The sequence below is a fragment of the Ambystoma mexicanum genome, chromosome 6p (genome assembly GCF_040938575.1).
Source record: "Ambystoma mexicanum isolate Mex_15411 chromosome 6p, UKY_AmexF1_1, whole genome shotgun sequence".
Classification (NCBI taxonomy): Eukaryota; Metazoa; Chordata; class Amphibia; order Caudata; family Ambystomatidae; genus Ambystoma; species Ambystoma mexicanum.
Window position 1 is genome coordinate 185,995,988 of NC_090935.1, and position 16,335 is coordinate 186,012,322.

A 16,335-nucleotide genomic window follows, 5' to 3' on the forward strand; every position below is an offset into this window, starting at 1 on the left:
GGAAAAGGGAGGAAAATAGTAGGGAGATGGAGGAGAGAAGCGAAGGGGAAAGAGAAGGGAGGAGTAGGGAGAGTGGAAATTGGGGGGAAGTATATAGAAGTAGAGAAGTAGTAACAACATCAGCACTAGGGGGAGCAGTCGGTAACAAAGGAAAAGGAGAAATAGACCTGATAGATTTAGAAACCGTAACAATAAAAGGGAAAAAGGCAGAGTGGGGGGTACCATTTATGAATGATTTTTGTAGTGAGGAGGAAGAGGGAGTAGAGAGGGAAGGAAGGAAGAGTGAAAGGGAAAGCTTAGATAAGCTATACCTCACTCGAACAAACATAGACTCACCATGGATCAGTAGGAGAATGGAGGAACTGGAGAGAAGTTAGGAGGGAGTGAAAGGACTAGTGGAAAGACAAACCCATGAAATCACACCATCACCATCTCCATCACGCCCTCCCCCATCACACCCTACATGCTCAACCACTGCACGCTCGCTGCGCAAAATACAGCTCGCGCCATTCATGGACGAACTGACACCCTATGCATGTCGGCTTAGAGACCTCCCTAGTCGCAGGCAAGACAGACAAATAAACACGCCCGCATTAAACACAGGAAATGACGAAAAGAGGGGAAAGGATGGAGAAGGAGTTAGGAGCAGGGGTAATAAGGACGAGATTGAAGAGGTAAAGGAACAGGAAGAAGAGGAGGGGTGTGAGGACTCGATATTATGGAACATACAGGGTGACACAAGACCCAACTTAATGCCATTGTTGGAGAGAGGAGGGGTTAGACCACAGTACGTCCCTTGGAAGCATACGGATAAAGAAAATATAAAATGTAGGCTCCCATCACTAAGTGGAGGTGCGGGTAAGTGGATATATGAAATGGAAAAACACACCGCAGGACAGAAACTAGCAGTAGGAGACGTGAAGGGCCTGTTAATATCAATATTAGGGGATAGAGCGGATGACATTTGGAAGAGAGCGGGATTCCATGGGGTAACAATAACAAACACATCGCATGATGGGGCACCATTTGCAAACTGCAGACATGCGCTATGGCAGGCACTGAGAGTACAGTACCCAGACACATCAGACATAGGAGCAATTACTTCCCGTAAGATGCGTGAGAATGAGGATCCTGTTGATTATATCCAGGATATCCAAGAGAAGTAGCGCATGGAAACTAGAGAACAATGGGACAAAACACCAGCCATATTTTATCATATACTAGTACAAGGGCTCCCAGAAGGGGTTCAGAAACAACTAAAGAAAGTAGTGGGAATGGAAGCAAAACCATGGCCAGAAATACAACTGACTATAGTACATCATTGCAGGACATGGCAAGGAAAAATGAAACAAAAGGAAGAAGACAGGAAGACAGAAGAGGCTAAACTAGTACAGAAAAAACTTACTAAATATACAATGGAAGGGGCACTAATAACTACGCCCACACCAATGGCCCAAAGCCCCATACAAGTAGTGGCTGCACAAGATCCCGCTCAAATAGCACCTCCACAGACTATAACACAACAAGTCCCGCCACTGCAATTACACGCACCAAACATGGGAGGAGGGTACCCAACGCAAGGAGCTGGGTATTATAGTTATAACAGAGGGAGAGGAGGATTAATGAGAGGGAGAGGATACAGATATAATACCCAACAGCAGGTGGGAGGACTTAGAAATTCCTACCCCACAGGGCAACCAGTATACCAGGATAACACAGGGAGCTTCCCATGGCAAAGCAGGGAACCACCCGTGTGTTGGAGTTGCGGATTATTAGGACACATGTCACGTACGTGTAGGGTCAGGCCAGGTACACCAGCATGGAATGAACAGGCACAACCTAGGACCTCACAAGAACAGCAGGGCATACAACAACAGCAGACATTACAACAAGGAAGTGACCAACAACAACAATTAACACAACAACAGCCACAACAACAAGTAGCGCTAACACAACAACCCCAAACTCAACAAACGCAATTGGGTAGGGTAACGGTGTTGGGACACAACCCTTACACAGGGAAAGGCCAATCATTGTACCCCCAATAGGACAGCCCACAGACGGCCTTGGTGTATCCCATCCTGTCAGTAACACCTAATAGTGCGGAGGAGCCACGCATAGAGGTAACGATAGGTGACAAAAAATTATCATTCCTTGTTGACACCGGGGCAACCCGGTCTTGCATAAGGGAAGGTAAATTTAAGATGTCAGGTGAAGCCATGAACACCCAAGGATTTTCTGGGGCTAAAGGGTTGGTTCCCTTTACTGATAACGTTCCCTTATCTATTGGAGATTATGATCTGTCGGTTCCACTTTTGTATTATAGTGCCTCACCAGTAAATATACTGGGGAGGGACATAATGAACAGGTTGAATATGACGATCTCCTTTACAGAGGATGGCATAATTTGCTCTACTCCAGGGATTAACATGCTTGCAGCACGACAAATTATGCAAGCATACTGTGGACAGACAGTGATTAGGGCAGAGTCAGTAGATGGCGAGCTATTCCAGTATGGAACAGACATGGCATTTGCATGGATGCCAGGGATAGAAGGGAAAATATGGAGAAGGCCAGCAGCATATCTGTTCCGACCAGAAACACCTGTTAATGAACCAGAAGGAAAAGTGGTTGTAATGGACATTGAGAGCATTATTGCAACAGCTGATTATATTGCTGTGCACGCCCAAGATAAAGAAGGGAGAGCATGGAGGGCAGTGATAGCACTAGCAGAAGGATGTAGGCTGACCCAGGTGTCAGATGAGGAGCTGTTTTCAGAAGAAAAGGAGGAAGGTGAAATGGTGTTCATGATGAGTGTAGAAATATGGTTAAGAGTGGCTCACAAACAAGTAGCACAGAAAATTGCAATGGCACTTGAGGCACCAGCATGCACCCCAGTCCCATTATTTAAGGAGGATATGTCAAAGGTGCCCAAATCATTATGGACTATTGGCCCTTATGACGTGGGATGCATAAAAAGCATAGGGGGTGTAAGGATAAAATTAAAAAAAGGTGCCATACTACCAAGAGTGAAACAGTACCCACTGTCAAAAGAGGCAGATGAGGGCATATACGAAACCATAACGGCCCTTATAAACAATGGCATATTGGTCCCCTCAGAGTCACCATGTAACACGGCTGTGTACCCAGTGCGCAAGGCTAAAGGGGGGTCTTGGCGCTTCATACAGGACCTCAGGCCCTTGAACAACATAGTGGAAGCAGAGTATCCAGTAACAGCAAACCCAGCCACGATATTATGTGGCATTCCAGCAGAAGCATCACGATTTACAGTGATTGACCTTAAAAATGCTTTTTTCTCAATACCATTACACCCAGATTCACAAGATTTGACAAGCTTCACTTACCGAAATACAAAGTGGAAACATACCAGACTACCACAGGGGTATTGTGAATCACCCTCAATTTTCAATAGAGTAATACAGATGGATTTGGGTAACGTTGAAGTGGAAAGCACAGTGTTACAGTATGTGGATGACATAATAATTTGCAGTACAAACGAAAGTAAATGCAGAGAGGACTCGTTAAAAATGCTGACGATATTGGCTGAAAAAGGGTACAAGGTAGACATGGAAAAGATACAATACTGTCAGGAACAGGTACTTTACATTGGCCAACTGATATCCCAACATGGAAGAAGGATTGCACCACAAAGAGCACAGGCCATTTCAAACACTCCAATGCCACAGACTGTGAGAGAACTGCAGCAATTTCTGGGGCTATGCAATTACTGTAGAGCATGGGTGTTTGATTACAGTTCATACATAGGGCCCCTGCTTGAGGGTTTGAAGGAAGCAAATAAAGGGGAGAAAAAGTTGGGGTGGACTATGGAAATGAGGGAGGCCTTTGACGAATTGAAAGACGCGATATCAACTGCTCCAGTACTGGCATCCCCAGACTATGAGCGACGATTTTTCATATTTTCACATTGCGACTCAGCAGTGATGAAAGCAGTATTGGCCCAAAAAACTAGCATGGGCTATAAACCAGTAGCATTTTACAGCGGCCACTTAGACCCTGTGATGTTGGGTCACTTCCCTTGCGAACAAGGCCTCGCTGCAGCTGCTTTTGCAGTGGAAAAAGCATCAGCAATAACCATGGGGTGTCCAACTACGCTGTTTGTGGAGCATGCACTATTTGCAATACTGAATAAACCCAAGTCCACACTAACAACACAGAGGGCATCAGGTTATGAGATCATCTTGTCTAGAGCTGAACTAGCAATTGTTAGATGTAGCACGGTTAACCCTGCAAGGTTCCTAGCAGAAGTAGTTGAGGAGGGAGACTACGCCCATGACTGCACCCAAATAACTGAGATGTACTCATGTACTAGAAAAGTTGAGGAAAACGCACTAGAGGGAGGTGAGCTTTTGTTTATTGATGGGTCATCAACTATTGATCAAGGAGATGGGATACGGAGGACTGGGGCAGCAGTGGTAAAAATGATGGAGGCGCCGGTGTGTGTGGCTATGAAATGTGTACAATTACCACAGCATTACTCTGCTCAAGCCGCGGAACTGGTTGCACTAATATTGGCATTAAAGGAAAGTTTTGACAAACGAGTAACCATATATTCCGACAGTGCATATGTTACATCCACCGTCCACTCAGGGCTATCAAAATGGAGAAGAAGAGGGTTTAGGAGAGCTGATGGCACTCCAGTACAACATGCCCTCTTATTGGCTGAACTAATAGAAGTAATAAACGACCCCCAAGAACTAGCCCTAGTCAAATGTACCGCACACACCAATGGTGAAGACCACGTCTCAAAAGGGAATGCAGCAGCAGATGCACATGCGAAATATGCTGCATACTTTGGTGAGATATGGAACCCCACAGACTCACAGAGAGGGAGAGGGAGGGGAATGGCTAGGGAGATGTTGATAAAATAAGGGTACACCCATCTCCCAGCCACACAGATTATGGAGCTACAAGCGGCTGCACCAATGGCCGAAAAAGAAATATGGGTAAAAAGAGGATGTACAATGTCACCAACCGACGCACTATGGCGCCAGGGTGGCACTGGAAAAGTTGTAATACCATTGGCACTTTTAAATACCGCCCTGAGCCAATTACATCACCCAGCCCATACAGGCAAGGAAATAATTGCAGCACGAATTAGAGAAGATTGGTTCTGTCCCGAGTTAAATTCTCATGTGTCGAATTTTATCAGCAATTGTCTCACATGTCAACAGTTTACGGCCGGTCATACCCTAAAGGTGATAAGAGGTACCATACCCCGGCCAGAGGGACCTTTTCGGCATCTCCATATTGACTATGTTGATATGATCAACATATGTCAAGGTAATAGGTATATGATTGTAGTAGTATGCCCATTTTCTAGGTGGATTGAAGCAGGGCCCTGTTCACACCCAGATGCATTTAGAGCAGCCAAATTCCTAGTAAGGGAGGTCTTCCCCAGGTGGGGAGTGTGCAAGGTTTTGAGATCAGACAATGGCCCGCATTTCGCAAACAAAATGTTCCAGCATATCACATCCCTACTGAGCATAAAACACAAATTTGCATGTGCATACCACCCACAGGCTAATGGTGTATGTGAACGCCTGAATGGCCTATTGAAGGAGGCAATTGCAAAAATACAACAAACAACAAAGAAAAGCTGGTTGTATTGCCTTCCATTAGCCCTATTTGAACTAAGGAATAGGCCAGGGTCCGACCACCACCTCACCCCCCACGAGGTGGTTACTGGACGTCAAATGCGCCTTCCCCTAACGCCAACGTCAAGGGCATTCACTGACCACGAAAGTTCAGCAAGTGTGTTAGGTGATGAAATGTATCAATATGTGTCTTCTTTGATTACTAGTGTTGTGTTTGTGTCTCAACAGCTCGAGCGCACACGGGGCGGGTCTACCAGCAACCAAGAAGAAGGCGCCAGTACAGAATTGGAAAAGGAGAACTTGTGCAAACTTGCCAAAGATGACCACGTGCTACTCCGCAATTTCAATAGGAAATGGAACGATAGGAGGTTCACTGGCCCCCATCTGGTAGAGGACGTATCAACAAGAGCAGTAAAACTGAAGGACAAGCGTGCCTGGAATCACCTACATGATGTAAAGATCTACAAACTGCAGACCCGCCCCAGCGCCAACGACAGGTCCGTTGGAAGAGCAGCAACAACATCCCTGACAGCGTAAGGAAGTTCTACCACAGACAACGACCCAATTGTTCCCTTACCATGTCACTATCCAGCTTCCCCGGAGACAATAACTAACGAAGAAAGGGGTGATCCCCATACTGCCCACCCCATGGTCACACGCTCAAAGAGTAAAAATACTTCCGCCATCTGAGCCCAAACCCCCCGCCCATTGACCCCCAAGTATAGTTATAACTGAACTGAAAGACATTGCCTGCACAAATACACATGTAAACACGTGAATGTTCTCTTTTTTCTCTCGCACATACAGGAACTGCGTATTATTGTATTGTTAAGAAAATATCTGACTAACAAGTTCACTGCCCAGGCGTAGATGGTACTCCCAGACGAGGACTGCCCGGAAGAATTGTCACACCAATTTGTATACGAAATAAAAAGGCCAACATACCTAAAAAAGAGAAGGGTACGTGTCTACTACACAGCATTCCTCTTGGCCATAGAATATTCCATTCCCCACCTCCGCCAATACTTGCCGGTCCTAAGAGACAGATCGCTTAGAGTAGCGTGGGTACAGCTCTTCGCCTGGGCACTGAATGACTATTTGATAGGGAGAGCTTAAAGGAAACAAAAAACTAACATTAAATAACAAGCATTTTTGAGAATTTTTAGGCGGGCAACTTTAACGTCGCAAGAATACACTGCCAGGACTGCAGCAAGGTAAAAGCAAAATGCCGGTGAGATTAGCACATGTAATAAAAGTAATAGGGATTTTGATGATCACCGGGTTCTTGGCTGCCTCTGTATGGCAGTACAGCTATGCTATTGATTTTATTGCTGCACCCAAACCTAATATACCCCCGTCCCCTGCTGCAACAGGTGTTACGTCAGGTGATAGTAGTAACATTGCACCCAAGCAAGATAGAGTTAAACGCAACACATACTCAGACAATAAAGGTATTGATAATTATATACAAGATTCAGCACACGTCACAAACAACATATGGTACCAACACATGACCCGCATTGGTAAGCAGACAACTGAGGACAGCTGCTACGTTTGCTCATTAATACCATACGCCATGAGTGCTTCACGAACATTTGTTGCCACAGAAATAGATGAAAAAACAACACAGTGCATAATATACTTGGCACTGTTCCAAACGAAAGGAAGATTTCAAGGGACATTAGTGCACATGACATGGAAAACATGAGACTCATACCCATATGAAAACAACTTCCTCAAGACCTATTTAAGTTACCACAAGAGCAGTTTACATGCTGAGGCATTCAGATACATAACAAGTGGCCCCGCAAAAGGAGAAACAAAGAAAGTAACACTGCAGTATCTACCATGTGATTGGTACGCCACTGAAGTTCATGGTAAATTAGGATGCTGGGAGAGGCCACTGGTGACGATAACGGGGAAAGTATATTTGGACAACAGCTGGGAGATAGGAGTGATTGGCAGCAACATGGTAACAAAAGAAACTATCTCAACTATCGAGGCACATAATCACCGATGTTGGACGACGTGGATCAAGTATGTACCAATGCTCACGTGGGTAGAAACAGATGAAGACCCAATAACAATACTACCGTTGACTGCGCCCAAGGTATGCTACCAGCATAAAGGAGAGGTGGACGTAGGATATAACACCAATTGTGCAAGTGTGATGGAGTTACCTGAGGGGGGAGCAGGAACAGCAGTAATAATGGACCATTATTGGGCGTGTGGAGAAAAGGCATACCATACACTGCCTCCCCTGTGGAATGGTGTGTGCACAATGGTGCACGTCAATGTACCATCACTAGTGGTACCTAAGAAGCATGTCAATGTGGCGAACTTTCCCAAAATGGATGAAGGGGACAAAAGAAAAAGAGGTCTGCACCACTTCAGGAGGAGCAAGGGAACAGGACCAACAGCAATGATACTGTCCTAAATAGAAGAAAAAGACAAGGAGAGCCACTGACAGGAAATTACCTGTGGGGAAGGTCGGAAACGGCACTAACCTCAATACCGCCAGAACACAGACTATTCAGCAGAGCAGCAATGTTCTTCTCCTCAATAATACATCCGGGACTGCAGGCTTACGCAAACGCAAAATGGCTCCAAATAACTAGATGGGAACTAATGATGACCATCAATTCTACAGTAAATGGGTTCAACGCAATAAAAGAGGAGCTGCGAGCTATAAGGATGGTAGCACTACAGAACAGATATGTATTGGACCTTCTCACAGCAATGGAAGGAGGAGTTTGTGCAAAGATAGGACAATCATGCTGCACGTTCATACCTGCCAACGATGCTGACAATGGTACACTGACTGAAGCAGTTTCACAATTGGCCCAGATGCACTCCAAAATGATGGATGAAAGTAACGGTGTAAACAAGGATAAGAGCTGGTTCTCACTATTATGGTCATGGATGCCATCTTGGCTGTCAGATGGACTAAAAATAATAGTGGGGTGTACTATTTTGGCTGGAGCTACGCTGATCATAATTAGATTTTGGAAGGCCCGGAAGGCACGTACCACTGACGAGTTGCTCGAAATGGTGGGAATGCACCCCTTGATGCCAGCAGATGACGGCCAACATACAGGTGTGATAATACAGGAGAGGGAGAAGCTGCGCACCCAAATCACCACCAACCATCTAGACCCACCATCAGTGAAGATCGAGAACCCAAGGAACCCCAGGAGCTACATAGGGAAATGGGTATTCTGTACTCCTGGAGGAACATGTGAATATATGTATTGGTCATTTGAAGATCATGTGAACCATTATGGACATCTAGGAGGAATAACTAAGATATGGCGAGTAAGAGGAGATAACGAGAAGGATATGTTTGTGGTCGACAAGTCGACCAGAGGGGGGACTGAAGTGGGAGAATGGAAGACCAGGCTCCCGTCCTTCACCTCTCGAGCTTGGCCTAAAGGTTCACGGCCCAAGCACCCGCCACGAGAAGAGTTTGCCCATCTACCAGACGACCAGGTACAGGAACATACGGATGTGTCCATCTGCCTGCACAGCAGCCCGCCCCCCCCCCATGTCGATGCCTGCGGCATGGATCAACTGGACTAAAACTATACGTCGTTAGAGATGCCATGACGACATAGCCAACGGATAGCACACCTGTGCCAACATACACACTGGACACTCCCGCACCAATCTACATGAAGAATATACTCAGTGCTATGACGTAGGCGACAGACATACTCACGAACGTGCATCTTTATTGTTTTCCATATAGGCTTTCAGAAATGCAGAAACGCAAGACGCATCATGAACTCATCTAAAGAGCTTGCTTACGCTTCTCCTACACTTAGGTGCCGTAACAAGAATTATAACAAAGACACGATACTGGCCATAAGACAATATGAGACCATAACCTAAAGCACCTACGCACCAAACGGACCACTTATGCACCAGGCCCAAGTAGGCCTCAAACAAGAGCTCCCGTGGACATTAACAAAGCAAGAGTCAAGTTGCTGATCCTGCAGAAAGAGCCGGGTGGAACAACCAGCCAAGGTCGCAATGTTGCAAACTCACATTACAAGAGCAAAGCATCAAAGGCACGATGTTGCAACCTCGCACTCCGCGCACCAACGTTAAGGTCACACCTGCAACTTAAACCAGACACACAGTGGAAAAGCAATATTAATTATGCAGAATTCTGCCTCAAACACGGTCCCTCCCCACGTGACCAAGCCGAACCTGACGAGGAGCCAAACCCAGGAGAAAAGAGGCGTCTGGATCCCTCGCTAACGAGACACAGGCAGATACACTTGAAAGGCAATGGACATCTGTGACAGTGGGAGCGGTCAGCCTTCCAGCTATGAATAAATCCTCACATTGTCTGCACGTACCCATAATGAAACATTGTTGCAAATTGCAGGTACACCGAGAGCTGGGAACGGCGGTGGTCCCAGGCTGGGAGGCTCACGGGCGCACCAATCAGAACATGGGGCTCTTATCACTGACGACAGTAATATTAACCAATCCTCAGGAGTCTTCATGTAACAATTTTCATGTATCTAATTGTAGGGACAACCCAGATATATCACCTGACTACCCTTTGTCCACTAACATTGTTCTCTATATGTGTGCTATACTAACCCTACCACTCGAGCAACCAATTAAGAGTGGCGATAGGTTTTTTTTTAACTTTCTGAAGTGACGCAAGTAGCGCGTCATAATACAGTAAAAAGGGCCTGCGAGCCCCACGATTGTGTGTGTCAGGACGGACACGTACGCTCCTTGACCCATCCCTGCCGTTTTGTCTAATAAACAGCAGAGTCACCTTGCTCCTTGTGTGTGTCTCATAATCTATCTCATCTGGGATATACACGGGAGGAGTTGGGGCCTACCTGCCTGGAGGTCTGCGGACGGCCCGGCCGACCCCGGCAGGATTTCCCCCCGACAAAACAATCAATAGGTACAGCAAGAGTGCAACCACCAGAAAAGATACATAGTGAAACAGGATGATGTCAACAGCCTTATGCAGTGTTCCGCCATAGGGAGGCAAGTCATGTCGATGTGCATGAAATCGTGCCCCAACTTGGGACCCAGCCACATTCCCATACGCACACTTTTTAATTGTCAACGATACGTCCTGCTTTTGACCCTCTGACTCTCTTCTTGATTAAAACACCAGGCATTAGCTATGTCTAAATGGAATGTGCTTCTCTCCCATGGTAATGTTCTATTGCGATTGTATGAAATTATATGTGGGAGTAATTCGCCAGATTTGTAAGGGGATTAGTATAATTGATACAATTGTCAAAAGGAAATATAGCATAACTAGGTTTCATGTTTAAATTAGTGTGATATCGTGCAACAAAATGTCAAGATCATTTTCTCAAGAATCACATTTCACAATGGAGTTTGTAGATCGCTGTTCATGTTATCTAAGTGTGTAAGTATCAGATAACACGCAAACACAAATGAATTTGCAAAATCATATGCTTGCTAATAAAACAAGAATACACATGTAGAAATGTTTGGTAAGCAAACTAAAACTACACATGCTCTTTGTTAAGATATATCACAGCAATAGTTAAAATATATATTATGTTATTTTATTGTGCATTTGTATAGTGCCTTACGTACCATTGGTATGATCTCAAAGCGATTGTGGGTTGAACGCCCTTGGGGACTCTAGTCCAGGTCAGTGGATAGAGAACGGTAGTACATGGGGCTTGGGTGCACCCAGCATGTGTGCAGCCAGCGCGGTTTGCGTGATGGTGGCCGCATTCTAACACAAGGTGCAGTGGTTGTGAGACATCAGTGGAAAGTGAGCAGGAAGGTAGGAGGTCTTTCAGTCTGCATTCTGGCAGCCATGGGCCTGTGTCAGAGATGTATGGGTGCAGCTAGGCCAATTTCTTCGTGGGGTATAACTGTGTCCTAACAGGCTGCTGTGGTGTTCAAGGAGTAGCGTAGATATGTGTGCAGTTGGGCCGAAATTGATCGAGGGGTATAGCTGTGCTCTATGGTTTATGGTGTAAAGTGGAGACTGAGCATAATGGTAGGAGTGCTGAGTGTCTGTAATTACTAGTAGGACATTGTGCCTGAATACTTTCTGAGCCTAGTGTGCTGGCCGTTTCTGTCCTGGTCGTTCGCGGTTGTGGGTCTCTGAGTCAGATTCTCAGGTCAGTGTAGAGTATGTTTGTTTTCCCGGTTGCAGGGTCCTTAAAGCAGAAGCTGTTTTAGGTGTCAGAGGGCCCATTTTCTGGGTCTCTGGTCATGGATTATGGCGGGTGACTGGGTAGCTCTTGACATATTAGTGGGTATAGGTGTGGAATTATATCACAACAACGTAATCACAGCGAGGTGCTAGAGAACAGATTTGAATTTTGAATTTTTGAATTTTGAATTGATTTATATCATGCACCGGACTAATTAAGTCGTAATTGGGCACTGATGTAACAGTTTACCATTGATCTTTGCCAGAATCAATTTTAATAATGGAAGATTGGTATGCACTCCCTTAAGTCTAAAGTTTTCTAACAGAACAAATGAGTCTTCAAAGCCCTATGGAATGCCGGAAGGGTCTTGATCTCACAGATTTCTCTAGGTAGTTTATTCCATGCTCCTGGACTGTAGACTCCAAATCTACGGTCCCCTTTACTCACATACCTAGTACGTGATATCTGAAGCAGATTCTGGTCTGCTGAACACAGCTGCCGAGTTGGAACATGACTCTTAATTTTGTCTGATAAATATCTTGCCATTGTTTTATTGACACATTTAAATACCAGACAGAGAGTTTTAAACTCAATTCTCTCCTTTACTGCCAGCCAGTGCAGGGCTCTTCTTAAATTAGACTTGGGGCTGATTTTTTTTTACCCTATATGCCAACCTAACTACTGCATTTTGAGCCACTTGCAATCTTCCCATCTGATAGGCTGGTATACCTGTCAACAATGCATTCCCATAATCCAGTCTTGGGTTGATCAATGTCCCAATAACCACTGCTCTGTCTTCATTTGCAATAAATGGTAGAATATATCTCAGTAGACGTAGGGAGTGGAATGCTGCTTGCACCTTCACGCTAACCTGGGCTCCACATCCCATATTGTCCTCCCAGATGGAGCCCAATTTTATTTTTATTTTTAGCAAAATTCAACATGTGATTGTAGCTGCTTCTGTATTGCACTTCATGTTTTGACGCAAATAAAGCCACTTCAGTATTGCTAGCATTCATTAGTAACTGGTTAGCACACATCCAGGCCTGTACTTCTTGTAAACACTGTTCCACTATCTCATTTGTCTCCTCTGAATTATGTATCCTCATGAACACCTGAGTATCATCTGCATATGAATGAAAGTGTATGCGGTGCTTCCTCAGTATGTCCATGAGCAATTTGACATGTAGATTAAAGAGCAGAGGGGAGAGTGAGGATCCCTGCGGGACTCCACATTGTTGTATCACAGAGTCTGACAGAAAATCTGCCAGCCGGACTCTTTGTTTTCTTCTGGTAAGAAAAGATTCAAACCATAGAAGGGCTTGCTCCACCACCCCTCCCACTTCCCTCAGGCGTTTCAGCAAGATCCCATGGTCCACCATGTCGAAAGCGGCAGACAGGTCTAACATGACCAGATTGTACAAACACTCACCTGCAGCGCCGGAACAAGTGGCAAGCAGCCAGAGATCCCCATGGCTAGACCAGGCTGTAGCTCCTCCTCCCATCCCTCCCCCCTTACCTGATCGGACATTTGTAGTCTGTAGTCTCTACCTCTCATCTCCCCTCCCAGGCCCTCTGCATGGCTCAGTCTTCTCATTTCATCTCAGAAGCTCAGGACATCCTGGCCTCTCTCTCTTCATCTCCCCCTTTTCCCTCTACTCCCTGCTCTTCCTCCGGTCCTTCTTCGTCCACCTCTCCTCCCTCCTTCCCTTCCTTTCCCCTGTTCACCCCAGACAAGGTTTCAAGACAAGTCCGATCTATGAAAGTCTGATCAAAACAGGTTCACCCCTGTTCCTCCAAAACCATCAAGGACCACATTGACACCTTGGCTCCTGCTCTGGACAACTGCTGCAACAACTACTTTGCCACTGGAGTCTTCCCTTCCACCCTGAAGCACTCCCTTGTGCACCCTCCTCTTAAGAAACCCTCTGCCAACCCTTCCTGCCCGGCAAACTATTGTCCAATCTCCATCACTCCTTTCCTGGGGAAAGTCCTGGAAAAGCTGGCCATCTCCCAGCTTAATCTTCAGAATGAATCAGTTGGTTGTCTTCATGACCATCAGTCTGGCTTCAGAGCTGCTAGAAGCATGGGAACTGCTCTCCTGAATATTTGTGAAGACCTGCTCTTCAACCTTGATTCCAATACCCTCTGTGTCCTCATCTTACTTGATCTCTCTGCTGCCTTTGACACGGTCAACCATGCCATCCTGCTCAACCGTCTCCGTGATAACCTGGATATCACTGATCAGGTCCTGTCTTGGCTGACTTCTTTCCACTCTGATCGACCCTCCCAGGTCCAACTTGGGTCCTACCTCTCCTCTATCTCTATCTCTACCTGTTGTGTTCCCCGGGGGTCTAACCTCTCTCCCTGGCTGTTCAACCAATTCCTGGCACTTCTTGCGCGCCGCATTGCCACTCTCTGCACCCACTTTGAGTGCTATGCAGATGACACTCAGCTCATTTTCAGGCTCCCTTCAGCCACCTCTTCTCCTTCTCTCATCTCTGACTGTCTGTCTGCTATCTAGGAGTGGTATGGCACCAATGATCTCTGCCTTAATGCCAATAAGACTGAGATTCTCCTCATCGGCACACCTGCTCCCTCCTTTCCCGTCACTTTCTGGCTGGCCTCTCTTGGCTCTCTTCCTGCTCCCACCCATGACACTAAAAACCATCGGGTCATCTTCGACTCCACACTCTCCTTCTCTCCTCACATCTCTGACATCTCTTAGAAGTCACACTACCAGCTGCACCTACTCAGAGGTATTCTTCCTTTCCTCTCCATCCCCTAGAAGCTCACTGTCTACAGAGCTCTGGTTCTCTCTAGGCTGGACTACTGCAACAGCCTCTTTCTTAATCTGTGTGCCTCTACTCTCTGCCTTCTGCATCTCATCCAAAACAGAATTGCAAGACTTGTTCGTGGACTCAAGCGCATGGATCGTATCTCTCCAGGCCTGAAATCTATGCATTGGCTCCCAGTGAGTGTGAGGATTAAGTTAAAAACCCTCTGCATTATCCACAAGACCTTCTGGAGCCTCAAAACCTTCAACTCTCTCTTCCTAAATATCTTCCTTCACAAGCTCTTCACTCATTCACCTCCAACTCCCTCAGGGTTAGTTGCTTCTCCAAGCAACAAGTTGGTGGTAGATCTCTTTCTTGAACTGGGGCCTCCCTCTGGATCAGCATCTCTGCCTCTCTGCAAATTGAGGAGAACCATCTCTGGTTCCGGAAGCACCTCAAGACCTTCCCCTTTGCTTCTGCTTTCTTGCCCCCTCTCCCCTGCTGAACTCCTTGCTGAAACTGAAACTGCACTGGTCACCTGGCTACCCTCTGTTCTCGGCCCTGGTCCCCTCCCCACGCCAGTTGCCACCTGCACTGCTCCCCTGGCACCCGTATACTCTGGGTTTTCTTCTGGATCCCTACAGCCTCCTAACAGCATGTGACACCTGATGTCTGCACTTAGCCTTGCACCTGCCACCAGCTGGCTGCACATCTTATTTGTTGCTTTTATTTATTTACTGTTTATCCTGTGAACTGCACTTCCCTCCCCTTCCTCTTGCACCCCCCCCCTGCACTTAGGCAATCTCAATGTCACCTGGCCTAGTAAGATCTTCCCTCTGTGCCCCTCCCTTGCATCATCGTGCAGTGAAACACTTGCGTATAGGCGTGTTATAAATGCTTTATCATATCATATATGCACTGAATGCAAACGTGAAGCCCCAAAAAATCTGCCACACAAGGCCTGGTGTGGACTAGGGTCTCAGGAAAGCACAAACACTGAGAGCCCAGCGGCTAGGCCCAGGCTGCAGCTCATTGCAGATGTCCAATCAGGGGTGGGGGAGAGGGATGGGAAGCGGACGGGTGGAGAGAGTTAACAAAGAAGCTAGAGAAGGGAATGGAGCCGGGCTCCGAAAGCAGGATAGGTGCTGTATGCAATAGAGAAGCCCCAGAAATCAGGCACACAGGGCCCGGTGGAATAGGGTCTCAGGAAAGCACCAACACTCACCTGCAGTGTTGTATCTTCAAGTAGATTGCTACTCGAAGATACAGCTACGTTCTAAGATCGCCACCATTAATGACCATTTCGATATTTGTCACTCCTTGATATGTTTTCTATAGAAACAATCACTAAATGGCCATCATAACTAGAAACCATATGCAGCACACGACCACACTAAGAACAATGAAGTGAAGCCTGGGTTAAGTGAATACAACTGTATTCCCTTTAATTATCATTAATTCGGAAATTACAAATATATATATCATTGATAATGTTGTCCAACACAAAAAATGTGATGTCAATAATAAAAAGGTAAGGGTTGCAACTCGCTAGTAAATTATTTTTGTAACAATCGTTAAGTAATTAGTAGACGCATGAGTCTGAAAAAATATACTTTACTTACATTTAGCTAATTCAAGAACTTACTGAAAAATTGTTTTGCTCCTATAAAACCTCAACAAGAACACACATAACAATGAACCAATATTATGTATCAGTGTGCCAAGTCCAATTAAGGAGAT